The sequence below is a fragment of the Chionomys nivalis genome, chromosome 21, assembly GCF_950005125.1.
Source record: "Chionomys nivalis chromosome 21, mChiNiv1.1, whole genome shotgun sequence".
Lineage (NCBI taxonomy): Eukaryota > Metazoa > Chordata > Mammalia > Rodentia > Cricetidae > Chionomys > Chionomys nivalis.
The window spans coordinates 33733495-33760296 of record NC_080106.1 but is presented as its reverse complement, the minus strand read 5'-3'; the positions used below and the strand labels follow the sequence as shown (position 1 = coordinate 33760296).

The window sequence follows — 26802 nt, the reverse complement described above, 5'->3', positions numbered from 1 at the left end:
ACATGCAGGAGGAAGCAGCTGTGGTCAATGCCTCACACAGTCAACTTTCCTACCCAAGCTTTGCCATTCCCGAACCTGACAGCACACACTCCCGTAGGACATCACTGGCTCCTCAGAGGTTTGCTCCTTTCACGATCAAACTCAGGTTGTCAGTTTCGCTCATCAAGGGCTTTCACCTACCCAGCCAGTCTAACCCATCCCACGTTCCTTTAGAACACACGACTTCTATACCAAGAAAGATGCACAATAACTATGCTTTGGGTTTCAAATGAGGGAGTTTATTAAATATATAGCAAGTAAAAGAAGGAAGCAGCAAGCAGCAGATAAATAGCAGGACATTAGACCAGGCACTCACAGAATCCAGTAGGACCTGCACCTTTGAGCCCTGCACACAGAGGCTGCAGCAGCACGGCTGGTCTCACAAAACTGAGCTTAGAGGATAACTCAGAGCCGAAAAGTAGTTTCTACAAGTCAAGAGAGAGGAAAAGAACAAACAAAATCCCAAACCAAATCAAACCAAAGAACTAGGCATGCAGTTAATGTACCCAGGAAAGTTTTAGTTTTATTTAACGTACATGAGTGTTTGGGCAGCATGTTAGGTACACTGCATTCATGCCTGGTGCCTGGCGAGGTCAGAAGAGGCTACTGGATTGCCTGGAGCTGAAGGTTGGTTGTAAGCTGTTGTGTAGCTGCTAGGAACCAAATCTGGTTCCAAGAGCAGTAAGTGCTCTTAACTACTGAGCCATCACTCCAGATCCCAAATTTTGATGTTTCAAGACAGGATTTTCTCTGTGAAACAGCCCTGGCTGTCCTGGAACTAGCTCTTGCAGACCAGGCTGGCCTTGAACTCACAGTGCTGAGATTAAAGGTGTGTGCCACCATCACCTGGCTCTAAAATACTTTTTAAATTAAAAAAATTAATAAATCTCTGGTGTGACAGAAAAAAGAAATGTAGAAACTAAACTGCATTTGGGTTAAGAAAGTGGACATAGGGGCTGGAGAGATGGCTCAGAGGTTAAGAGCATTGCCTGCTCTTCCAAAGGTCCTGAGTTCAATTCCCAGCAACCACATGGTGGCTCACAATCATCTGTAATGGGGTCTGGTGTCCTCTTCTGGCCTGAAGGCATACACGCAGACAGAATATTGTATACATAATAAATAAATATTAAAAAAAAAAGTGGACATAGGGCTGGAGAGATGCTCAGTGGTTATGAGCACTGGCTGCTCTTCCAAAGGACTGGTTCTATTTCCAGCACTCACCAGGTGGCGCATAACTATCCAGGACTCCAGTTCCAGAGGATCCACCACCCTCTTCTGGCCTCCAAGGGTACTGCACACACATGGTGCACAGACATGCATGCAGGCAAACCACTCATACATATAAAATAAATAAAAAAGAATGTAAACACAAGCACAGGTATCAAGGACATTTCTAAATGAAAGTTCTATGGAGAACTTTATAAAGAGAAGTTGAAAATCTTAAGTGGATTTTAAAAACTTTTAAAAGTATTTACAAAACAAACAAGTATTTATCCTTTTTTCTCTAAAACTGAAATTTGCATTGATTCATTGACTCAAGGATGGGGAGGTGGCCTACTGGGTCAGGACTAGGATACTACTGTCTGCTCCCTTGAGGAATCTATATGCTAATTACACCCCCCAAGCAAAGCCTCAGGCAACTTTAAAACACTGTTTGCAGATTCTAAAGCTTACTCCAAAAAAGTAAGTGTTAGAAATTAAAGTTTCTTTTGAAATAGGAAAGTGGATTTCCCTGAATAATGGCAAACCCCACACCCCTGTATGGACTCAGACACCCTGGTGATTAGCTCTCCTGGTGGGAGTTGGCCTGGAGCATTCAGAGGGTGGAGAGTAAAGAACTAAGAGTCTGGGTTTCACTTTCATATCAACTTTTTAAGCTTTGGTTTTTTGAGCTGGGTTTCACTCAGGCTCTGGCAATCCCCATCTCATCTCAGTGTGAACCGCCCGCCTACTGTGCCGTGGTAACAAATCACCTCACTTCAGACACCTGTCTTTCAGAATCAAAGACACCGGCCAAGGTTTACTTTCTTCAGGAGAGTACGGAGGGTAAAGTCTTGTCTTCTTCAGTGGCAGTGGTTGCCTGCAGTCCTTGGCTTGGGGCCCCATTCTTCAAGGTGCAAAGCCAGAGGACTCTGCTGAGTTTCTCGTTCTGCAACTCTCAAGCTGCCTCCCTCACCTCCCTTTTCCACATTTACCAGTCCTCGTGATTACTCTAGGATCTCCTGGGTAATCCAGAATAAGCACCCTGGGCATCTGTGACCTTAGTGCCCCTTGCCATTGGTTGGTAACCATCCTCACGGGTTGTTTTATTATGTAGCTCAGGGTGACCTGAACTCGCCAACCTCCTGTCTAGCTTGGGATTCCTTCACCACTCCTGAAAGAGTGCACACTACTTTTATAAAGTTAGATGCACAGAACAGACATCGTTTTAATGAGACTAGACACTTGTAACAGAAAATGAACTGTTACAAGGCCAGGCAGTCTACAAATGGAATATTCCAGAAGAACTGGCTATCAAGACAGAATGCAGATGGAGCTATAACATTTGATAAAGGTGTATTTCAAGCTATGAAGGAGAAAGAAAAAACAGTTCACAAGAGGAGGCTGCAGAGGTCACTGCAAATCAAAGACTTGGTTTTCATCCATTCCAAATATACTCAACATCAATACGATAAAAACCCAAAAGAAATTAATAGTGGAAATACAGGAAAATGTGTTTGTACCCCTAGGGTTACAAGGTTTCCTTATATCTCAGTCCACAAAGCAAATCTCGGTAATGTTAACATAAAATGAAAATAAAGACAACAGACTGAAATCTTTTGAAGGAAGACGTGATTATCTGTATTAGAGACATCCAAGTCTCAGCCTGTAAACCCAGCTACGGCGCGGTTGAGGCAGGGGAGGGGGCTCCAGTTGCTAAGCCTGAGTGACTGCGTGAGATCCTGTCTCAAGAGAAAGCAAAAGCAGTGGGAGTTGTAGCTCAGCGGTAGAGCACTTTCCTGCATGGGAAGTTCAAGCTCCAGCTCTGAAAAACAGAAGGCAGTCATGATCAGTCAAGGTCTTTGTATAGCCTGACAGGGCCATGAAACTATAATAAAATGAGACAGGACATGAACAGGCACAAGAGATTGGCTAACAGCATACTCTGGTGGCCTTGAGTTTAACCCTATTGAGCCTCAGTATCCCTATGTAAAACAGGGCTAATAATACACCTTAACTCTTTCTTTCGTTTGTCTGTTTTGTCTTTTTGTTTTGTTTTGTTTTTCTAGACAGGGTTTCTTTGTGTGGCCCTGGATGTCCTAGAACTAGCTCTGTAGACCAGGCTAGTCTTGAACTCACAGAGATATGCCTACCTTTGGCTCCTCCTGAGTACTGGGATTAGAGGTGTGTGCTACCACCACCCGGCTATACACTGACTTTTACTTAGGGTAAAGATGGAATGAGTTACTAAAGGCATTTGTAATGATGCCTGGCACAGAGTAATGGCGCAATCCATGATGGTTCACATGTTCTGTGCCCATCCACGTTCATTCACATGCTTAGGAAGATGTTCAGCATAGCATCATTTGCTATGGCAAAACTGAATTACTTTGAATGATATTGACAGCCAACAGATAAGTGCATTTTTGTGCCTGCACAATGTTGTGGATAATGGTCTGTATCCGGTCACTTGTATTTTAAATAAACACTGATTGGCCAGTAGCCAGGCAGGAAGTAGAGGTGGGATGACCAGGCAGGAAGTAGAGACGGGGCAACAAGAATTCTGGGAAGAGAGAAGTTTCAGTCTGCAGTCATCACCCAGACACAGAAGCAACAAGATGTGACCGCCTCACCAAAAAAGGCAGCAAGCCACATGACTAACACAGACAAGAATTATAGGTTAATATAAGTTATAAGAATTAATAAGAAGCCTGAGATACTAGGCCAAGCAGTTTATAATTAATGTAGATTTCTGTGTATTTCTTTGGGGCTAAACGGCTGTGGCACTTGGTTGGACAGAAGCTTCTGTCAAGAGCACAATAAGGACTAATTGTTAAAAACACTCAGATAAGGCTATTAAGATGGTTCAGTGGGTAAAGAGGTTTCTTGCCAAGCCTGACTACCTGAGTTTGATCACTGTGATCTCCATAGTTGGAAGAGAGAACTCCTGCAAATTGTCCTTTGAGCAAAACACACGCACAAGCACGCACACACACTTTGGCACGTGATCACCACCCCCAAATAAATGTAACAAAATTTTAAAACATCATGCATGATCTAGGGCACCAATATGATCTGTAAACACAGACCAACATGTGCATTTGTATAATACGCTCAGAGCATGCTGGCTAGGTGGGCTAGCTGATCACTGAGCTCTAGGCTGAGCAGAGATCTGCCTCAATAATACGGTGGGAAATGACGTGAGACGACATCTGATGTCAGCTGTCAATCTCTGGCCTACACACACACCACATATGCACACAAAAAGCAAAACAAGAACAAAACAACTTATCAAAGGAGACCACCAGGCAGGGAGACAGGGTTGAAGGAAGGTCTAAGGAAGACTTTATCAAATGAAGTATTTTTTTTTTAAGTAAACATGCATTGTTTTGAAAAATTGTTTAAAAATGGATACAAAATCATGATTACTTATAATAATCCAAAATAGACATAGGAACAATGGAAAATCAAAAGGAAGTTGTGACATTTTTTATCTTGTGACTTTTATTTTCCTAGAAATGAAAAATGCAAAGGAACCGAACTTTCTGAGACTGTCAGCTTAACCATGGGCTCTCAAGTTCTTTAAATGTGGCCTAAGAATGTCAAAATCTGACGTTTTTCAACGAGAAACATTCTACAATAAGTGTCTCAATCCCTTGTTTCCACTGCGTATCATATTTTGGAAGTTCTGCCTCCCTGGGAAGGTAATGTTTGCAAATTTAAAACACGGCCCTTCAATATTACTTAGCTGACATAAACAAATTAAAATAAGGCCAGCCTAAGCCAGTTGTGTTTACCAACCTGATCCCCTCTGAAAATGAGAGGTAAAGTCAAATACCCTTTAATACTATTTATTAGTGGAGTAATATAATACATTTTGACAAGTTGAGCAGCTTTAACAGGCAGCTGTTAAAGTCTCTACAGAGCCTGTTTAGAATGAAACAGGAGCGCGAGACAGTACTGTAACTGGTTCTGCGAACAGCTCAGCCATCAACTATATCCTAACCAAGTACTTTTTATCCAGCTAATTTACGGAGCGAATCCCTCAGGGTCTCCAGCGACTACACTGCAGCTCATTAGAGACCAATACCCAACTTTTCTCATTGTAGCACAGAAAGCATGTGTGCTTAAAATATAATTAAATGGAAAACAAATAAGATCCTTATTCCCTGACAGTCTCAGTATTTTTAAATTGACAAAGGCACGAACTTATATGTGATTATTTAGAAAGCAGGACGAATTTCAGGCACTTATGGCAAGACATTTGCCCAAGCACTCATCCAGCATGCAATTAGGACGCTAAAGACTTGGGCTATGAGTTCCTCGTGGGAATTAAACTTGCAGGTCTCTTACAAACGCATAATGTGGTAAGACTTGCTGTCCAATGAGGTGTCTTATTGAAATGTCCCAGGCCGTTTCGCTTGTCACAGCTGTCCTTTCAGCCGCTTGCACTCACGGTGTATAGCTTTCATTACGAAAATAGAAATTTGTGTCCTAAGTGCTGTTACATTACTAATGCTAAATATTTAATTCCCTAGGGTTCCAATTATGGTTGAGCGCTGGCAACACTGATTCCGCTCTCTAATAACAACTGTAAAGGCAATTGGAGCATTTTTCAATTAATTAAATACATAGTGAACGAGTAACCTCTTGTCATTTTGCCCTCCAGGACCTGAGCTAATTGCTGTAGAATAAAATGTTTTGAAAATTAACTGATATTCAGGGCTGCACACAGTTATACCATTAAGTCTGCAGAGTGAAGTTTGTCTTCTGATAGTTACACTCCATGGTCTGCAGCTGTGAGAAAGTACCTGGTATTATGGACTTAGCGGGGCCTCCAATTAGGGCCAAGTTGAAAGCAGGCATGGCCTTTCGGAACCCATCAGTATCAATGATAGTTTGCCCTGCTCACAGATAAGCGGAACGGATTTCCACAAGGCAAGTTCTCCCGACTTCACGGCAAGCATCAACATTCTGAGGTGTCCTCAAAAGAATCCCTAACACTAATTATATTCACACAAAAAAATTTAAAACTAAAGTTTTCAATTTTGTATTTTCCCATCTGAGAAAGTTGCTAATTAAATGTCTGGGAAAGGCCACTTTCTTGAAATATTTTCTTGCAGTTTCTCGTTTTACCCTAAAACAACATCATAAATAAGCCCCAAATTGATGTCTCAGCTGAGAAGGATGAATCATAAAAGCAGACGCCACATTTAAAATAAACCTTTTTCTGAAGTACAATGAAATTTGATTAAAGAGCTGGTCTCCTTGCAGCAAACGCCGCTGACAGGTGTTCCTTAGCTTCGGCCTTTGATTGGTCATAATCTGAAATCCATGCTGGGAAGCGATGCCCCCTCGCAGCTGTCTGTCTAGCGGGGATGATCCCCTAAACAGGCTTCACAGAATTCGTCTCTGCAGAAGCACTTCGGCTCGGGTAGAAGGCACTGAAAGGGAAATTAATCACTCTGGGAGAGAGGGGAGAAATAATAGAGAAAATTTAATCATTTCCATACCAATTTTTAGGGTTTAAATCTTTAATATTTCTAAGATTATAGTAACATCTTTGAGAAATGAATCTTAATTACAGGATTAGCATGGAAGTACCAGTCAGTTAATATAAATAGATCAGCCTAAATTGCTGATCTCTTTTAGACTAAAGTGGATAATGAGGACTTTTTAGAATTCTGAGGTTGAGTTGACTTCTCAAGAACTAATGCCAAGATCATTGGAAAATACACATGGCCACATAGAAAAGAAAAATATAAATTCTTTGAAGGTTATTGAAATATTAACCCATATGGAATGTAACATCTTAATAGACTGCTGGCTTGATGTATTCTGTCATTAACAATTCCTTTTGCTGTTGGGGGAATCAGTAACCATTCTCAACATGATAAACCACTGAATCTGTAAATGAGGATCTGTTGAGATGGGTCAGTGGGTCAAGGCACTTGCTGCCATGCCTGATGACCTGGGTTCAATCCCTGGGACCCGAACAGTGGAAGGTGAGAACTGACTCCGACAAGCTGCTCTACACTCCTGCCACGGCATGCGTACATGCAGACACATGAATACAACAAATACTATCAAGTCCAGATAAACAAATAAATATTTGCCAAAGGTGCAGATTTTTCCAAACTCTCAAAACTATATTTTTAAACTGAAAAGTAAAGAGAATTTGCACTTTCAATATAAGTTGTTGAGTTACTGCTTGTATTGAGAAATATATCAGGAACGGGATGCAGCTCAGGGAGTTCCTGCCTAGTATGCATGAGGCCTTAGGCCCAATGCCCAGCACTGAGGAAAAGAAAAGAAGAAACGGGTTGAATTTTATTTCCAAATGCTCATATTTTGAAAAATGGTAATTTTATTAACTGACTAGTAGCATTTGGCTAAGGCTAAGTGTGGTGGCATACACCCATGATCCTTGTATTTGGGAGATGGAGACAGACGGTTTTCAAATTAAAGGTCAGCCTGGACGATACAAGGAGATGCTCTCTCAAAGCAACAAATAAGCAAATATACGGCCCAAACAAATTAAACAAAGCCCTGATTTTCTAGAAACACTGACTACAGTGGCCATTACAGCTAGCATATTCAGTGCCAATGTTCCCAAGTTACTGGGCCTGGCTAGCCAGTTGGAATCAGTCACTAGATCCCACATGAACAGTTTTTATCATTGTCCAGCCACATCTCCCCTTGGGATCACATGCCCTTGGATCGAGTTCCCTCTCTCTCCCCACTCCATGTGACCTAGCATACCACATGTGCAGAGGGTTTGGCAGCCCAATCTACACAGTCATAACTAGGTCTCACCTGTTATTCAACCACTGTTGTATTTTGGAGTAGTAAACAAACCCCACGGGCCTTGAAAACAGAGGACCCAGGCCCACCTGATGCTGCTAACTGTGGTTTGACCTGGGGCCAATCTCTTGATGCTTTGGCTCTTCTGGTCTTCCAGCTCAGAAAACAAGACAGTTCAACTCCTCAGTGTCTGAAGACTTGAGGAGACAAGTCACCAAAGACTCTAGAGCAGGTGAAAAGGAGGAGGCCTATGAACGTCCTGAAGCTTCCAACCTACGGGTTACCTTCTGGCATACCTACAAAGCTTTCCATGGTGACCATATCAGGAACAGGATGGGGCACATGTATCCATGCACAGCAGAGAGGCAAATCAGAGCCTTGCAAGAGATTTTTAAGAATTAAATCTTTGCCTTTAGTCCCAACAGAGTACAAGGCAGAAGAAGGTCTGCCTGGGACTTGTAAGTGAAGGCTGAGAGCTGAGGATGTGCTCACTGGTAAAGTGCTTGCCTAACATACACAAGGTTCTCCATTCCATTGCCAGATCCACAAAGAAAGATAATGGAGAATTGGCAAGACAAGAAAGGCATTGTTTAATACACTGAACTTTTGATACAGCTTGTTTCAAAATTGACTTTTTTATTCTAGCATGTGTTCAACTAGGCCCATGCCTGAGGCTTAAATCTCAGAGTTCCTCTGCCCTGGTTAGAATGTGTCTTGCAGGAGGCTATGGAACTTCAAGACTTGAAAGGCAGAGCCAGTACAATTTCCCATCCTGACCCTTGAGTGGTCAAAACAAAACAAAACAACAAAACTCACAGAACTAAATGCTGGTCTTTAACTTAGTGTTTCCAAGTGACCATTTCACACTAGAATTAGTTCTAGTACCTGGTCTCCATGCTTACAAAGGCCAGGGCCCAGGAGATCTACAGGCAGGGCCAGGGGAAATATCCCTGGCAGCAATGGAGGGCACAGAAGCAGTTGAAGAAGTGTCAGAAAGAACTAAAACAAAAATGATACCAAGTCCTCTAAGGAGAACCAAGTGTTACAGTCCAGCTTGCACTGAGGTCAGCACCAACATTTCGTGAGACCCCACCCATTATTTCAGAGGTAGATAGGCTCCCTGGGCAAGATCGCCAATACCAGCAGCACCTGTTAATTCTCTAAACTTGGCTGTCCTGCAAAGCTCTCTCCCAGGCCTGCAGATCATAGCGGTTTGGGAGTACTTAGATAGTTTTATGGTTAATACACTGCAGTATAAATAAATATAGCTTAGTGTAAGCATCTCTGCTGAAAATATGTATGCCATAAAATGACAAATAAAATAGGTCAATAACTAAGCCCATAGTAAATAGCTCAGGCACAACATTAGCATGAACCAGCCTTCTTCAAAACGGATGATAAATTCTTCAGAGTAAAATTTTAAAATGAAAAGTTCAATGTGAACTTACATATATTCTACTTCATGTGAGAAGAGGTTTTAGGAAAACACAGTACATGTATTTGTGTGCTCAGTGTTCTATGACAAAGACACAGCAGGTGCCTAAAAAACTGTCCCTGACCACGGCTGTAATCTACAAACCTCGAATGCCAGGTAAGCACAGGAAATGCATCTGGCTGTTGTCGGCTTTCTTTGGGGAATGTTTTGTTTAAAGTGAAAGCAAGGGTTTGAAGTGTGTACTGTACTCGGACTTTGATGGCAGTTGGGGCAAAGGCTACTGGGTAATAGTGTCTTGTTTTGGTTGAGTTTAAGAGACATCGCTGATCTGCAGATACTTGGAGTAGGTGATGGGAGTGTAGGATACCTCTGTTCAACACCAAGTACATTCTGAAAACCCCAGCTCTCCTTCCCTGAGCACCCCACAGAGTTTATCCTTAACCTTGTACCTTTAAGACAACTGCAAGGATGAGCTGTTTGCCCAAATCTTCATTTTCGTGATTCTCTTCCACACTCCTGTCTTCAAGGTGGTAACACTGCTGGAGTCCACTGCTTTGTCTTGAAGTTTTAATGTGCTGTTAGATTCCTGACACTGTAACAAGATCCCAGAGAAAGGAACTTACAAGGAGAGGTACTTATTTGGGCTCATGGTTTTAGAGGTTAAGTCCTGGGGAGTGGGCTGATTCACTGCCTTGGGTCACAGCAGGAGGGCGTGATGGAGGCAGACTTCTTACACTGCAAGCTAGGGAACAAAGAAGAGACCAGAGTCCCACAAAACCCTTTGAGGTCACAACACTGATGACCTCTAGGCCCTAATCCTCTCAGGTTCTGTGACCTCCCGATAGGGCCATTTTGAGGGCCAATCTTTTAGCAGGGGCCTTTGGAGAACATGTCAAATTCAAACTGCAGAAACCGTGCAGAGACTTTCACACATCACAGAACCGTAAACTGGGGCAAAAAGGAATGTTAAATTACAAGCCTCTAAATGGTTTGTTTTGTTCCTACTTTTCTTCTTTTGTCACAAGTTCATTTTTTTAAAGTTGCTTTGTAGTTCTCAGTTTGGCATATAAAGAACTTAAGAGTCACCCTTGAGAAGCAAACACTGACCAATTTGGGAAAAAAATCAATGACTTCTATTCAATCTGATGTCCCAGAAAAAAAAAAATGCTAATCCCAAAATTGGAGATAGTCATGTACATAGAGAGAATGACTATTCATAGCAGAGATCCCCGGGAAACAGGCCCATAGTAGGAAAACCCAGGCTAGCACTGGCGAGCTGCTAGAGTCTTACATTCAAATCTGGCCATAGAACTGGGAGAGCACAGGCAGCTGGAGCCCCACGATGTTGAGATGTCTCTCCTTGAGCCTCGTCAAACTCCAGAGACTGGAGATAAATTTTCCTTGGGCTTCTGGCAGGGGAAGAGAAAGTAAGCACTGTGAAATACGCCAGAACATTCTATTCCATTCTGTTCCTACTAAGATCTGCCTGGTAGAAGAGCATCTTAACCTAGTCTAACCTGCAAAGTTCCTTCTGTCAGAGCCCAGCTGACCCCATGTCAGGCTCCTCTGAGCTCCTACAACACCCAGCTCTGGCCATCTAAGCAGTTAAGGTGCTGAGCTGAAGGCTCTCTGAAGGCTGCAGTTCCTGCTACTCTGCTCTTTGCCTCAGCCATCAGGAGGAAATTACAAGCAAAGCACAGTCAGGAGCAAAGGCACACTTTGAACAGTGAGGGCTGGGACCAAATGCAGGCAGCAAGGCAGACGTTTAAGCTAAAACTACCATGACTTGAGCGAGCCTGTCACTTCCAAAGCTCTTGTGTTGGAAACTCAGCTCTCGATGCAACAGCATTTGGAGGTGGATCTGAATGGGAAGATGCAGCGAATGGATTAATGCTGCTATAAAAAGAGCTTGAAGGAGTGGGTTCTTCTCCCTCTCTGCCCTGTGAGGACAGGGCATGAAAGCCTTCACCACCCTCCAGAACTATGGAAGTAAATCCTCTTCCTTCCAATTACTCATCCTGTCACCCTGGTATAGCAACATGGGTCAACTAAGACGCTGCACAGAAAACAACTCCAGTGGAGGAAGAAGAGGGTGTGTGAGGGCAGAAGAGAAATGCAAGCAGAGAAGAAATTTCAAAAGGAACAAAATACAGATGCTAGAGATGCCACAGAAATGAAGGTGCTTTACTGTTTGTATCAGACTGAGGAAAGCCTCTCGGAGCAAGGAGACACTGTAATATAAACTGCCAAAACTGAAGCCCATGGAAAAATGAGTAAAAACAAATAAAAAACCAATCAATGAATCCCAACACCCGGGAGACAGAATTAGGTGGGTCTCTATGAGTTTCAGGCCAGACAGTATAACATAGTGAGACTATGTCTACAAAAAAGGGGGGGAAGCTAAAAGAAATACTACAAGGACTATAGAGAACATGGAGAGATGTAGAGGTAAGAAACTCAGATCTACAGATTTTAAAAAGGAAGACTACTGGAAAGGAGGAAATGAGGATGAAGAGGACATATGGCACTGTTAAAACAGTGACTTGATGCCGTTACCGGGGCAGGAGAGATGCCTCAAGTCACAGTGAAGACATGGCTCAGGAAGGAGACAGAGGGAGGCAGTCAAAATCACACACCTATGCCCAGGCCATGGAGAGTGCCAAGGTGAGGGCAGTGTGCCGGGGCAAGCATCTTTGAGGACCAAGATGGAGCCAGCAGCGGGAGCCAGAGACTTTGTGTGATATGCACACAGAGGACAGGGGATGAGAAGTGTAGGCTACAAGCTCTCAGAGCTCCTTGGATTGCTAAGCAATCGGATGGCACAGGAGCTCAGATAAGATCAAGGAGACAGCAGTAGGAAGACATGTCCACGGCCTCCCAGAAGGCAGAAAGCTAAGGAGGTGAGCATTCCCATGCAGCAGAGGAGAGACAGGGCTAGAGGGGTTAAATCAGACTGGGAGGGATTGCTTATAAGTGAATGGAGTATTTTAACAAACAGAAGATAAGTGGGAAATTAGGGTAAAACAAGTGATTGGCTGGCCAGAGGGGAACCCATTTCAATGAAAATGTGCCACAACTGTGGAGCTACAGGAATCAATATTATTACTAAAGATAAAATCAGGATATAAATCTGATATTTTATATAAATATAAAATCCTAATTTTAGTGTATTTTATAACCACTCTAAGTTATATAAATTTAAAAGCAACTCAGCCATTCTAAAGACAAAGACTTACAATCCCAGATAATAAAAGGCTGAGTTGAGGCAGAAGGACTGCAAGCTCCAGGACAGCCTGAGAACTCTGTGTCAAACTGTAAAAAGGAAAAAAGGGCTGGGAATATATCCTAGTGGCAGAGAGCTTGCCTAGCATATACTGGGGAGGGAGGTTCAAATTCTTCTAAGGGGCCTATACTACAACAAAGCTCCCCAAATTAATGACGTTTAGCAAAGGCTCTCAAGCATCCCCTTTTGACCTGTACTTACAAAATAGTGGTATGTACACACTTACCCCAAACAATTTTTTTTTAATTCAAGACAGGCTCTCACCATGTAGCTCTGGCTGAACTGGAACTCACTCTGTAAAGCAAGGGAGCCTCAAACTCAGATCTGCCTGCTTCTGCCTTCTGCTGGGATTAAAGGTGTGCACCACCATGCCCAACCCAAAGCAGTTTCCTAATAAGGACACTGGCTCAGTATAGTCTTACCAAGTAGTCACTCTCTAGCTTTCATGAGGGATTTTGGCTTTAATTTTGAATCTCTTCTCAAAGAACTTTACATTTCTTTGCTACTTTAAGTCTACAATGAACTACAATTTGAAATATACTATAGTTTGACAGATTAGGTACTTAAGATACCAGTCAAGTACAAAGCATTCCTTACCAAATAACAAAATGAAGACATAGATTGAGATTCTTGCCAGTCCCAGTTTTAGGAGGAATAGCTCCTATCTGATTTGCTCTCAAACCACAGCTCTTCTTCACTGTGGTCTGGGGAGGGAATTCAGTAAAGCAGGCTAGGTGAATGCCTACTGCTTTGTGTAGTGGCATTTCATGTGTATTTTAATAAATAAAGCTTACCTGAAGATCTGAGAGTAAAACAGCCCCACTGGCCAGCCTTACAGACCAGTAGCCGACTAGTTTGCCATAGAAACCGGGCAGCGCATGTCTTTAATCCCAGTAGTGCACACCTTTAATCCCAGCCCTAGAGAGGATTATAAAATGGGAGGAGACAGCTCTCAGTCACAATATAATTCTGAGATTCCTGGAGGCAGGATCACCATTTTGGACTGAGGTGGGGGGAAGAGTCAGTAACTGGCTGCTTTGCTTTTCGGATCTTCAGGTTGACCTCAAAGTCAGTCCCTGAGCTTTTATTAACTGCTTCAGCATTGTTCTACCTCAGGCTCATAAACCCAAACCTACAAATTCTTTAAAGAAGGACACCTCATTTCTGGTGAGTCCAGAAAAACACCAGGAGCTGTTAAATAGACTGCTGTCTGGCAGATGCTTTGATGCTTCAAGAAATTCTATCTAGACCCGATCTCACTCTGGTAACCTGCATCCTCTCTCCAGTTTGTGTCCCTCTTTGCAGGGGCTGTCCTGCCTCCCCAGGTCATGTGCATCTCCTGGCTGGCTCTTGGTCTCTTTATATCCAACACTGCTTCACCGCATCTGTCATTACCAGTCTCTCTGTGTCCTGAATTCTGAGTTCCAATAATGCACCACTGTGTGGGCTCCTCATTTCTTTTGACTTTTCCTCGTCTACACACCCCAGTCTAGAAGCATGAGCCAGGGGCGGGACACTGTGATGTCTTTTCTGTGGTTAGAGTCCCAGAGACTCAAAGTACTATGACACTGGATAGACAACTCCAAACAATTGTCACAAACCAATGATCGCACTAGCTTTAAAGGTTTGTGTGGGAATCTTACCTTTTAGCTTATTTACTAGAGTAAGGAACATTTAATTATCTTATTCTTTCCCCATAATGGTGGCTTTGACCACATTAGCCCAAGATAAAGCCACTGAAAGACAGGGGTAGCCTAAATCTGGTTCCTCACTCATTAAAGTTAGAGGTTTATAATCTGAACTATAGGAGGGGTCACTAGGTTCAATTAATTACACCCAATGTTTCTTAGAAAGAAAAAGATTGGGCTGAGCATGGTGATGCATGCATTAAATCCCAGGACTCTGGAAGGAAAGGCAGGCAGAATTCTGGGCCAGCCTGGTCTTGAGTGAGTTTCAGAACCAGGACAGTCAGGTGTCACATTATTATATTTTATGTAAGGAATGACATTTTATGAAAGGAAATCAGAATAACAATCACTCCTTAAAACTCCTTTCCATGGGTCTTCCCAAAATATCACATATGGCTTTGCAAGACATTATCATGTCTCAGTAAGTAAAATTTAACTCAGTTAAATTTAAATAATTCCCAGAAGGGCTAGTGGGAATGACAGCTGTTTTTTCCATTAAGAACTGTATAAAGTAGCTACATTATTTAGGGACCATATACCCCAAAAAGACTACTTCTTGCTTTTTAGTTCTTTCTTTCTCTAATTAAGTGCACAAGATGAATTAAACGCACTGTCTGTATCATCACCAACCTGACAGCATGTGAGTAATTCTGCAGGTGAGATGGAGTGGCCAAATGGGTGGCTAAAGATCTAAAGGCACAATGCAGTTTTGATGTCCAGTCTGTTAAATCTGGAAAACTGCCCCACATTTTCCTGAGTAAACAGTAAACTTCGCAGCAAGAATGTTTACATCTTTCTACCCACAGGAAAATTGACCAAGAAGAGAGATGATCTAAAAAGTAACCACCTGAGCATGAATGAACAAAAGCCAGATTCTGAAACAATGTGTGCTTCTGTTTAACTACAAATAATTTAAGGTAGCTATATGTTTTAAAATCATTAAGGAATGTAGTTGATATAAAAATTCCACAAAAATGTAGGTACCCTCCTTCCTTCTTCCCTCTCCAAATATCAATTACAGTCTGAAAAATAATCACCTATAGATATAGGTGTACTCCACAATTCCACTAGTGGCTATGCATCCCAGGAAAATAAACTTAAATTCTCTCTCTCTCTCTCTCTCTCTCTCTCTCTCTCTCTCTCTCTCTCTCTCTCTCTCTCTCTCTCACACACACACACACACATGCACGCACACTGCCACATGACTATGTATAGCTCCTTTACCTGTTGTAGTCAAAGCCCAGAAAGAACTATGACACCCCGACCATGAGGGATTAAACTGAGGCACTCCTATGTGTTATGAAGCTTCATAACACAAGCCGATCTCAAAGACTGCCCGCTGTTCTTAGACAACCTTCATAGGAATATGGAGGGCCGACTAACGCTTGCTGCAGCTGAGAGGTGGGGAGGGGGTGAGTAGGCATGGCCACAAAGGAGAAAGATTAGGTCTTCATGGTAATGGAAATATTCCTCTCTTGATTATTCAACATCAATATCCAGCTTGCAACATTAAATATACTGCAAAATACTACTGAGAAAAACTGGGGAAAGGGTTCAAGGACATGTCTATTATTTTATACAACTGCCTTTGAATCTTTAATTATCTCAAAATATAAAATTTAATTAAAAGCAAAATTAAGAAAGAGGGCTAGGTGTGATGGCACTTAAGAGACAGAGGCAGGTAGATGTCTGTGTGTTTGAGGCCAGCCAGTTCTACATAGAGAGTTTCAGAACAGCCATGGCTATATAGAAACACTGTTAAAAAAAAAACAAAAAACAAAACAATAACAGCAAAACACACACACACCAAAACAAAAACAAGAAGGGAAACATTCTAGTTATTGAATTCGCTTTGCCAGGCTGAGCTCTAAGCTTCAGAAATCACCCCAGGGCTTGGAGTCTTTGTAATAGTTATGGAGGTGGATGAAGTACAAACTGGGCCACTCATACAAAACCCATAGCAATTTCTGTACCTGTTGGCATCTTTGAATCTCCTGGTTCCTTGCCTGGGGGTGATCTCTAGGTAGACACACACCTTCCAGGTTCCTGCCACTAGGGCTAGAGGCATCCTCTGTAGACTAACCAATCCTTCCCTTTTCTACTGGTGCTACAAAGGCTACTACATGGATTCCCTGACAGCTAGGAAGTGGGTCGCCACTCCCCGAAGGCTGAACGGTGACAGTCTTCTCTACACAAATCTGATGTTCCCACACATGATGAAGGCTATGCCAGGTGAAGCAATTTTCTTCCAGAGTCTGAACTGCACTGATATATTTGTTCAGGAGGAATTGTTCTATTGGGGGTGGAGGAAAGCAGTATAGAGAATTAAGAAGTGTATGTGGATGCCTGTCATCTTTTTTTCTCCCATGAGTATAATAGAGGCAGGTTAGAAAGTGATTTTAAGTTTACCCCATGATATCTGATTTCTAGAAGAATCACAACAGCAAAAGAACTTTTAAAACTTTTCAATCATCAATATTCATTCAATCAAATAAAGTCATTTTAAAAAATTAACAAAATTTATTTGATTTTTTTCCTATTCTTTGATTAAAGCAACAAATATTCAACAATCCTCTGTAATATTAAGCATTTCCAATGAAACTAGTGCTACAGAAGCGCTTCACTCCCACAGCAGCTGAGGGCTGGAGCTACGAGAACACTATAGTCTACAAACACCTACCCCCAAGCACACCAGCATCACGGAGTGCCTGTGTGTTCCGTGTCCTTTGCATCCTGATGGAAACAGACCTCAGGAAACCTAATGACACGGACTGAATAAAAATAATAATTATTTGTCATGATCACTGTCAGTCTTTAATACCTTGTACACCACTGATTACAACTTAACTTGGCCATGCTGCTTCATGCTTGAGAGAAGACAAACCACTAATCAATTGTGGACACTAATTGAAAATGCTCCTTTGTGGAGGCATTATAATAACTTAGTAATGGGGTGAACTGTTCCCTCTATCTGCTACTTTAAAATGCTCTCCATAACAAAATGTCAGCCAGGGTACACGCAGCCTTTGCAAACACCCAAGGCTACAGTCTGAATAACTGTGGGGAGGCACAATTCTGCAAGTGGTGGAGGTCATATGGAAAATAGAATTATATGCTAATTTGTTCCTATATTAAGTTATCATAGAAGGTCAGGTAAAACACAGGAAAGTGAATTCTGGAGAAAAATTCAGTAGATTGGTATGAACTAGGTCAAAGTAAACTGTCTTAATACAAACAAAAAGGATTTTGAAAGCAGGCGTCCTTCTTCCTTTATTATTTCTAACTAGACCTATATAATCACATGTGTAATTTTAAAACAAAAATGTTTTCTACAACTAGTTCTTCCCTAAAGAACTGGGGCAAAATAATTCTGTTTTTAACAGAAAAAATAGAGAAAGGTCTAATATTCAAGGGAATAATTTTCTCCAAAAAGCAAAACAAATTTCACTTTAACTATTTAAGTTTACAAAGATAATTCCCCATGTACTGTCAAATGAAGAGATGCATACTAATTGATGGGGTCATAGGTTACTATTATAATGCTTTATTTTACCCCAAATAAACTAAACAACAATAGAGGTGGTTTTTTTTATTAATTAATTTATTTAATTATTAAAGATTTCTGCCTCTTCCCCGCCACCACCTCCCATTCCCTCCCCCTCCCCCAATCAAGTCTTCCTTCAATAGAGGTGTTTTTGCTTAACATAAGAGTCTGAGGAAAAGATACCTTATTTAAAAATCTATTATGGAAAAACTACTTTTTTCCTTAAAAGTTGTAATTCTATGACTATTTCACTAACTTAAGATCTTCAAATACAATATAAATGGCTGAAGACTTTAGGTTACTGGTTCCAGTGGCATACCCCTCATACTTAGTTCACAAGTTCCCTGAGAGGAAGAGAAAGGAAACTTAGAGGGCAGTGATGATGGGAGATGGACCCTTAGGAACAGGAGGTCATAGTTAGAGCTTTTCACAATGCACCCTGTTTATTGCAAGGCACAACAACACAAGGCCACCCCTGCCACCCTTAGGCAATTCTTGGGGACAATGTGAAACAGTGTTGCTGTGTTCTCGGGCTCACTTTCTCCACTTAGGTATTGGCTGCATTGTCAATTTCTTCTCCATGTTTCCAAGGCCAGTTCATAACCGAAAGAGGCCAGTTCATAACAGAATGAATCCAGTTGGCCAAACTTCCTTTAAATCAACTCGTTTTTAATTTCTAAAATATTGATCCTATTACTAAGTTACTATAAAATGAACTAGATTCCCATGGAACACCATTGTGTTATCATCTTTGAATGTGTCTTTCCCTGGTAAATGCCACCAGCTCAATTCACCACACTTTCTCCTACTATGTGAGCCATGTGGATATGAGTCAGACCTAAAATCCTTACACATTCTTATGTATAAATACACGGTATTTATTTCCTGTTTGAAGAATTTCATGTATTGACATCTTAGTCCATAGGAAGTAGAGGATCACAGGAAAGAAGGTAACAAAATCTGACAAAAATGAAGGTCTGCACCACTACCTAAAAACCAGCACTCAGGGGATTAATCTTCCCAGTGTCAACACAGAGGTGGCCTGCCATGAAACACTGCACATTAAATACTATGACAACCCATGTGAAACATCTTAATACAAGCCCATGTCATCTATAGAAGGCTGTGTGTATACCTTCAATTTAACGTGGAAACTGTCAAAATATTAAGTCAATTAAAAACAGCATTAAACAAATTGGTAGCTAGTCTATAACTAAAATGAAAACCAGAATAAAACAAGAAGAACCCTTAAAACCAAAGACGGGCATCAAGACTCCAGTTATCACAAGCGACACCATCATCCTGGGGGCCGCTGCTGAAAACTGCATTCCCATAGCTGGGAGGAATGAAAAGCTTCCTACAACCAGCTAAAAAGAAAGTCTTTACCATGCCCCTTGAAAAAGCTCATTTTCACATTACTCAGGCTTCATTATGCTAAATCAATATTCGTTTAGTCACTGGGGTTATTGACATATTTTAAAATAAAAGTATACCCTTCAGCTACTGCACTCATTACAGGTAATTTGTCTTGTCAGAGAGCAGGGAATATTATCTTAGTCTTTCAGGGGCTGACAGCCCATGGAAATACCTCCCCATGGTTACAACTGTAAATAATTTTAAGGTAAAATATTGAAAAATCAATGACTGCTTCCTGCAATCTGTCACAAACAAATCAATCATAATCTGTACTGCCATCCAGTATGATTTGAAGGAGATGGGAGCAGATGTAATTCCTGGCTGGAGTCTCTCATTTCAAAATCACTTCACATAATGGTGTCATCATTTAAACACTTAACAGTCAGTGCAACGGCCGCTGTACCATCAAGTTGGACCAAACCACAAGGAGGAGGAGGAGAAAATGCCATCGCTATTATGTTAACAAACATTTAATTTAAATGGTTGGTACATTAGTAAATTTCCTCTGTGAACAATTTTACCTGCCCCTTTCACAGCTCGAGATTAATCAAGGCTGCTTTCCACATCCTGACGGATGGCAAGTTAGCCTGGGACTCCAACTGTAGTCTCTAAAATACTTGTGATTTTTATTTTAAAAAAATTATAGGGGACAAAATCTTAAATTAACAAAGATACATCGGTTCCAGAATATTCTATGATTCTATCCCTATAACAATGACAAAAGACAGTGTCATACATCTCAAGATCATACTTTCAAGATCTAAAAAATTGGCAGAAAGATATCGGATGCTCAAATGTTGAATTTTACATTTTCCTTCTATTAATAAAAACATTTCAACTTTGTAATGTTCTAAATGACCAGCAAGACCAAGTCAGTTTAAACACGCTGTACTCTACACACAAGCTGCACCATCAACTGCTGTATTAAAAGCAAGAGGAATAGCCCACTCATGCCAGGTGCGAAGTTGGTCATGGTCACAATACTGACGAGCTGTGCCAGTGTAAACTGCTTTCCAAATAAGTGCTCTGCTATCGGCATTGTCTGACTACACTGTAATGGTTCCCCAGCTGCCGACACCCTGCAAGAAGACATGGGGAAAGGAATGTGAAACTAATATTCCTCCCGCTACTCCAGGGATCCCCCCCCCAAACATCACTTTACTTCCAGATTACCCGGAGTCTTTCCTGAAGGTTTGCGATTGTAAATGTGCTCTAGTATTTTCAATGGAAGAAATCAACGTGAGCCACCACATTTCCTACCATTTCCCTAATTATATAATTAGACAGCATAAAGCCCGTTACTGTTTCATTAATGTCCCTTACTAGATATATAGGTCAGGGGCTAGAAATCTGTGATGACAGGGAAAAGGTTGCCTTTTAAAAAAGAAAAACAAACAGCTAGAAATGCTATTGAACCACTGAGGTCTGTGTCGACATTCCCAGATAAAGGAACTGCTCTTCAGAAAGGACCAACTTATAACTGAGCCTTCGTGGTCAACATGGCAACCACAGAGCCAGAGGACGGAGCCTCTCCTGAAGACAGAGTTGGAGCCCAATGCTGTTTTTCAGGAACCTTAGATTTCAATGCCAGCAGTAGGTTTGAAGACAAAAATGCACATGAGTAAATTATCAGAGATGCATCCAGAATGTAGCAGAGCCTTCTATTCTGTGTGAGGCCCCTGCAACAGCTGCAGAGCACATAGTAGCCAACGTAGTGTGGTAGGAAGGGAAAGCCTGGCCAGGGTTTCTGGAAGCTAACAGAGCTCGGGCTGGAACCAGGCAAAGAAACCATGGCCTGCTATCACGAGCCAGCCTCTTGCTGGGGTCTCTGGGCTGGGGCGGCTGGCGGTCAACCACCACGGAGAATACACCCCTAGGTAAATGCAACAAAGGAACAGGAGGTAAATGAGGACAGTTGGACAACAGGCTGAGTGCATGTCAATCCCAAACTGAAATGTCATCTGCCAGAGCTGTGCAGGATGCCATCACAGATCTAATTCGCAGAAAGAAGCTATTTTAAGGGCGCTGAGTAGGCCGAAAAGCTATTTCTCAGCTCTCTAAACACAGCCTGTGGCCCTGGGAGAAGCAGGCTCAGAAAGTTAGCAGAGAAAAACAGGACGGTTCCCATCGCTCAAAATTAAAGAAACTGTGATCTATTGGACAGAGTTCTCATGTAGGCTAAAGGTTCAGAATTGCAGAGGAACGTGTTCTTGATGATAGATAGTATTACCTTCCTGTCTTCTGGATCACCTCCTTCCACTGACAGCCAGAAGTCCAATATGAACTGCGGATCTTAAAGAGAAAACGGCCACAGTTAGCTTCCTCTCTCACCACTCCCTTTCTTCATGAAATCACAATTTAATTACTGATACCTCAAGTGATTTTATTTGTGGATGATGCATTTCTTAAAAAGAACATTCTTTAGATATTTCCACTAGAGAACATTTAGTACAACCTTCTCAATTAATCAGCCATAACCCATTACTCCAAAAAGGATGGTTCTTGATATTTTCAAGAGTGTGCTCCAGTACAAATATTTCATATAAGATGAAGAGATCTGATGCATTTGAATACCTTTAATGAAACTTGAATTGTAATAGTAAATCTAGCCCACAACAGATATGAAACTTGATAAGCCTGAATGCTTAAATATTTCTCATATATATATATATATATATATATATATATATATATTCTAATATTTATGCCTAGGAGAAAAGAACTAAATCTCAATCCTCTTACGTTTAAATCAACAACTCTATCATGGTTTAAGAATAGAACAGACCCTTAAGCTTAAAGGTAAATAACGAGGAATCCTATTTGTGCCTGCCTAACATTTTCTGTACATTTGTGCTGTGCTTCTAGCTTGCTGTAACACTAGCCCTGAGTTTCTGGAGGTTCCAATCAGTACAGGGAACACAAGTCTATTTACAAACATTTACTTACAAACGATAAAATAGTATTTCCTATTATAGCCAAGATTAAACTAATGCCTAATAATTCATAGAGAAGCATTTGTTCTAGCAAAGGCTAGACTAACTAAACTGCCTTCGGTAAAATTATCTTATTGGGGTGGGGAGTTCAGCCACCAACTTTATTGATAATAAATGTTGTAATTCATTAAGTCCAGTTCCTCGCTCTGTTCCTTAGATAGCACAAATAGTCTGCAAATTCTTTCTCAAAGCCTTTCTTCTCACCTATACCAGAACCCTATTTTTAATAAAATGACAAGTTTTGCATACTTGTATACTTTCTGTAATTAAGAGCTTGATGCCAATGGCTGAAGATAATGCTAAATTTATTCTTTAAAAAAAATCATATCAAAAAAAAATTTCAAAATGTGATTTGTTTTAGCTCTATTATTTCCTTTTAATAGCAATTTGATTTCTATTAAACATTACAACCTTGTCTTGATTTTACTTTCCAATGCTATAATTCAAATAAATTATTTAATGCAATTCCAAGATAAATGATAAATTATTCAGACATTCCACAAATCAACAGTTTCTAAATTTACCAAATTCCTATTAGTGAACTAATAGAATTTGAATAATCAAAGGTCTCAGGTGGCATTCCCCCACTATCCACACTTAGCACCAATTACTAATATGCATTCTTTGCTGAAGCCTCCTTGGTGCTATCTGGGAGCTTCACATCCAGGCACACCCAAAGCATTCAGATAAGCATTGGTGTGTTCAAGAACGAATTTAGTCAATATGTAAAATAACCCTATATTTTGGAAATGAACTTAGCTGAAACATCCAAATATATTATAAAACATTGTATTTATAGCCTGACCAGGAAGTAGAAAGGATTCTGTGTAAGAAAACACAGAACACTAGCAATACTTTGGGGATATTAGATATGAACGTCTAATCCAATTTTCTCCAAGGTATCACTCCATATTATGGTAAATAAGCAAATAAGAGCTGTATCAAGGTGTGGAATATCATTAGCCTGAGAAAAGGCAGGAGAAATGGATTACACAAATGACAGCTGCGGCAGGAAATTGTATTCCCCTTTCCTGAACAAACGTTAGATGCATCCTCACTAATAAAGACTTACACTCAAACTATGTTACAATATACTGGGTTTCAATTTTGAAGCGTCTAAGTTGATTTGCAAGCTAAATTGTTGCTGAGGTACACTAGAGCTATGAAAACACAGCCAATTTATACAGAAATAAGTCATCAGTATTGCACTTCAGCGGAGAGCTGTGAAAGCAAACTAGTCATTACAGAACAAGGAAAAAATCACCCCTAGGTTTTACGTTCATGGGGAAGTGTCATCTGCTGTTCTGTTAAGAAAAGCTATTCTCTACCAAAATGATGTTAAAAACAGAAGAGAAATATATGAAGACAGACATGCCTCCACTCAAAGCAGGTGGTGCTATTTCAGAATTAAAATGTTGTTTCAACTATGGCACTGTGCTCATAATCTATTTTAAACAACCCATTCAATTCACAAAGGATCAAACGATCTCATTCATTTCCAGCTCATCAACTCAAGAACATTTCAATTTTTCCTAAGATTTCTAGAACATACAAACATTCATAATTGTATTATTAATTAAAATGGATAATTTATTTGCATTAATATTCCATCTTTTAACACAATATATCTAATTTAAAAATAACACATGCATAACAGCATAAAAAATAGGGACTATAGCTGCCAGAGAAAACATTCTGGTGAGGGGGCTGGGGGATAAATAAAGCAATTATCTCAAAATTAACGCTCTTGTTTCAGTTTCAGCAAACAAATCTAAGTAAGTCTTCCTTTGATTTTAGTTCTCCATGTAATTCTAACCAGCTAATTACCCCTGAATTCAAGAGTGAGCCGTGACTCTACACCTGGCCTTTCCCATCACATGCCCACGGTCCCTCCACTCTCATTTCCTTTTTGACTCTGAGCTTTAATATTGAAGGAAAGCACGGACCCACCTTACACAAATGCTGATTGACAGCCAGCTTCCAGGAAATGCCGAGCTACAAAGAGGAAGGAAATTTTAATGTAGCACTTGTGTTAAAGGGTATGAGGTGCAGGGTCATCCAAGGGCAAGTGGCCACCAGCATCCTCCTTGTCATCGTTTGCACACCGAGAGATTCCTAGTTAAAGGGGACGGTACTATTTTAATGATTACCCAGGTTATAAATTGGGTTCTAAACTAATACTGTATCATCATTTGCTTACTAGTTTAAATGTATTATATAGTATTTTGGAAGGAGTAAAGTTTCCCTCTATTTCTATAAATGACGAGCTATTCCATAAACACTGTAGCTATGCACTTGATGATAAGAAAAGGGAATTGTTTCAGACCATCAAGGCACTCCCCAAACCTTAAAAGGCATACATTTCTCATCTATTTACCTTTTCATTATATCCCTGTTTTTGCACACTAAACATGTTTTCCTCACTAATGAATGTCTGCCGGACAATACAGCCCTCTATTTTATGCTTTGCTTTCAAAATCAGAAGCTATTATTCCACAAAGACAGAGTACAAAGAGAGCCGACACAAGGTATTGCCAAAAAGCCACAAGTAGTATTAGAACATGCCAGAACACTTAACATTAAACTACCATTCCTCTCTAAAACTTCTGTTGCCAAACTGCTCACACAATCTGGAAGCTCAAAGACAGGTTTCAAGTGTAATTAAATTCTCCAAAAGCAAAACTGTACAAAATTATGCCCTCTTCTTCTGGCTCCATTTACAGACAACATTTTCTCTGGATCTTAATTAAGATAACGATGCACACCTGTGTCAACATTCTCCAGCAAGACAGCCTTATCAATCATAATCCTTTAAGTACACTCGAAAACAGCAAAGCGAAATGACAGAAGCAATCTGTTGCCTTTCCCGATGCTGGTGTTGTGTCTCTGCCACAAGAAAGATGAGATCTTTAAAATCCAGCAGATCTACTCTGGCAAGTCTTTAAAGTTCTAACTGTAAACAGCTATTACACTAAATAAACAGGCGTCACCTCTTTTGCACTTGATAGAGACAATGACAACTCTCCTCGTCCAGAACCTGAAGAGCAAGCTCCGTGCCACATCTTGGCAGTACAATCCTAGGTCTTATTTTAAAGCTCTGTGTTTTAAGAGCTAGGCATAACTGGATTCGTGCAGACATGACAAACCAATAAACCCTTGGCAAGTTTTAAAGTGAAGCTTAACAAGGCTACAGTAAAAACAATCAGAGTAACCGATCCCGAGTACAACATGTTCAGAAACATACGAACGCAGCAGTAAGGAAAATAAGAAGTCCTGGCGACTTGGCAGGAGGAAAGATAGATCCTACCTCTGCTGGTGGAAAAGGAGCTTCAGTAACAAGCGAGCCGGAACTACAAGTGAGCAAGTCCTCAAATGGAAAAGCTGATGAACGGAAAGGAAAACGTGTGTGTGTGGTGGGGGGGGGTTCATCCTCCCCCAGGACCAAGATAAAAAGTTAAAACATTGTGTTTACCAAGCGAGACTATAATGCTTTCTTATAAACAGGGAGAAGGGCTACCAGATGCTGTCTGAATTCCGTCTGCCTGCTAATGGTCAGCCTTAGTCTCCCTCACTTATTAACACAATTCTGTCTCTGACACAGGCGACTGGGTTCAGCCCAGCAGCAGAGCCATCAATGTGCAAATAAAGCAGAAAATAGAGACATCTTTAAGAAATGAGCCTTAAATTTGATGTAGAACGGAGGTGACAACCACGGAAACAGAACCATAAATTCTAAATGTTTAGTATCTTGCAGGATTCTTTCTAGTCCTTCACACCAAAAAGAAGACAGTAGTAGAAAAAAATAAGAGTGGGGAGCAAGATGGGGAGGGGGAACAGAAACAGCCAAGCCGCTCAAGTGGCAGGATTATGTAATGAGAATGTCTGCGTGACAGACTCAGGCTCTCGGTGGCACAAACCTCCTTGGCTCGCTTTCAGAAGTCGTCGTCCTGGACGAGAGCTGAGGCACTGATTCAGGGGGACACGCGTGGGCCCGGGGAGACACGCCCACGCGCGCCAGCCCGCACGCGGACTGAAGGACTCCCCTGGCGGGACTCACGCTCTGGCGGCCCACGCGCCGGGCCCGGCCGCGTCCACGCCATCGGCTTGGTGCGCGTCTCTGCGCGGGCCGCGGACGCTCCCTCGTGGCAGGCCGCGCCGACCGTTAGCCGGGCTGAGCGGGCGGAGCCGGGGGAGGGCGGTGCGGTCGCGGGAGGCGGGACCCTCGCGTCGGGGCGGGGACGCTCCCTGCAGACAGCCGAGCTTATCCGGAACCCGGAACGGTCAGCCCGAGAGGCAGCCTCAGGCCGTCGCGCGCTCCCCGGGGCTCCGGTCCCGCGCGCCGCTCCGTCTGGCTCACAGCCGCCAGCCGCGGCCGCGGACCGCTTCTGGTCTCCATGACA

At 41.6% G+C, this 26802-nt stretch overlaps 1 long non-coding RNA gene across 2 annotated transcripts; it reads right to left on the bottom strand.

Annotated features, from left to right (window-relative positions):
* Nucleotides 1-4579: 4579 nt before the first annotated feature.
* Nucleotides 4580-26785, bottom strand: LOC130863660 (uncharacterized). 2 transcript variants are annotated; one of them, XR_009055744.1, is made up of 6 exons: nucleotides 26320-26785; nucleotides 24353-24397; nucleotides 21640-21701; nucleotides 10770-10887; nucleotides 9928-10070; nucleotides 4580-6704 (listed from the first exon to the last, which is right to left on the bottom strand). It is a non-coding gene; the product is annotated as an uncharacterized LOC130863660 (long non-coding RNA). The 2 variants fall into 2 exon arrangements; XR_009055745.1 differs by lacking the exon at nucleotides 26320-26785 and adding an exon at nucleotides 25710-25747.
* Nucleotides 26786-26802: the final 17 nt, after the last annotated feature.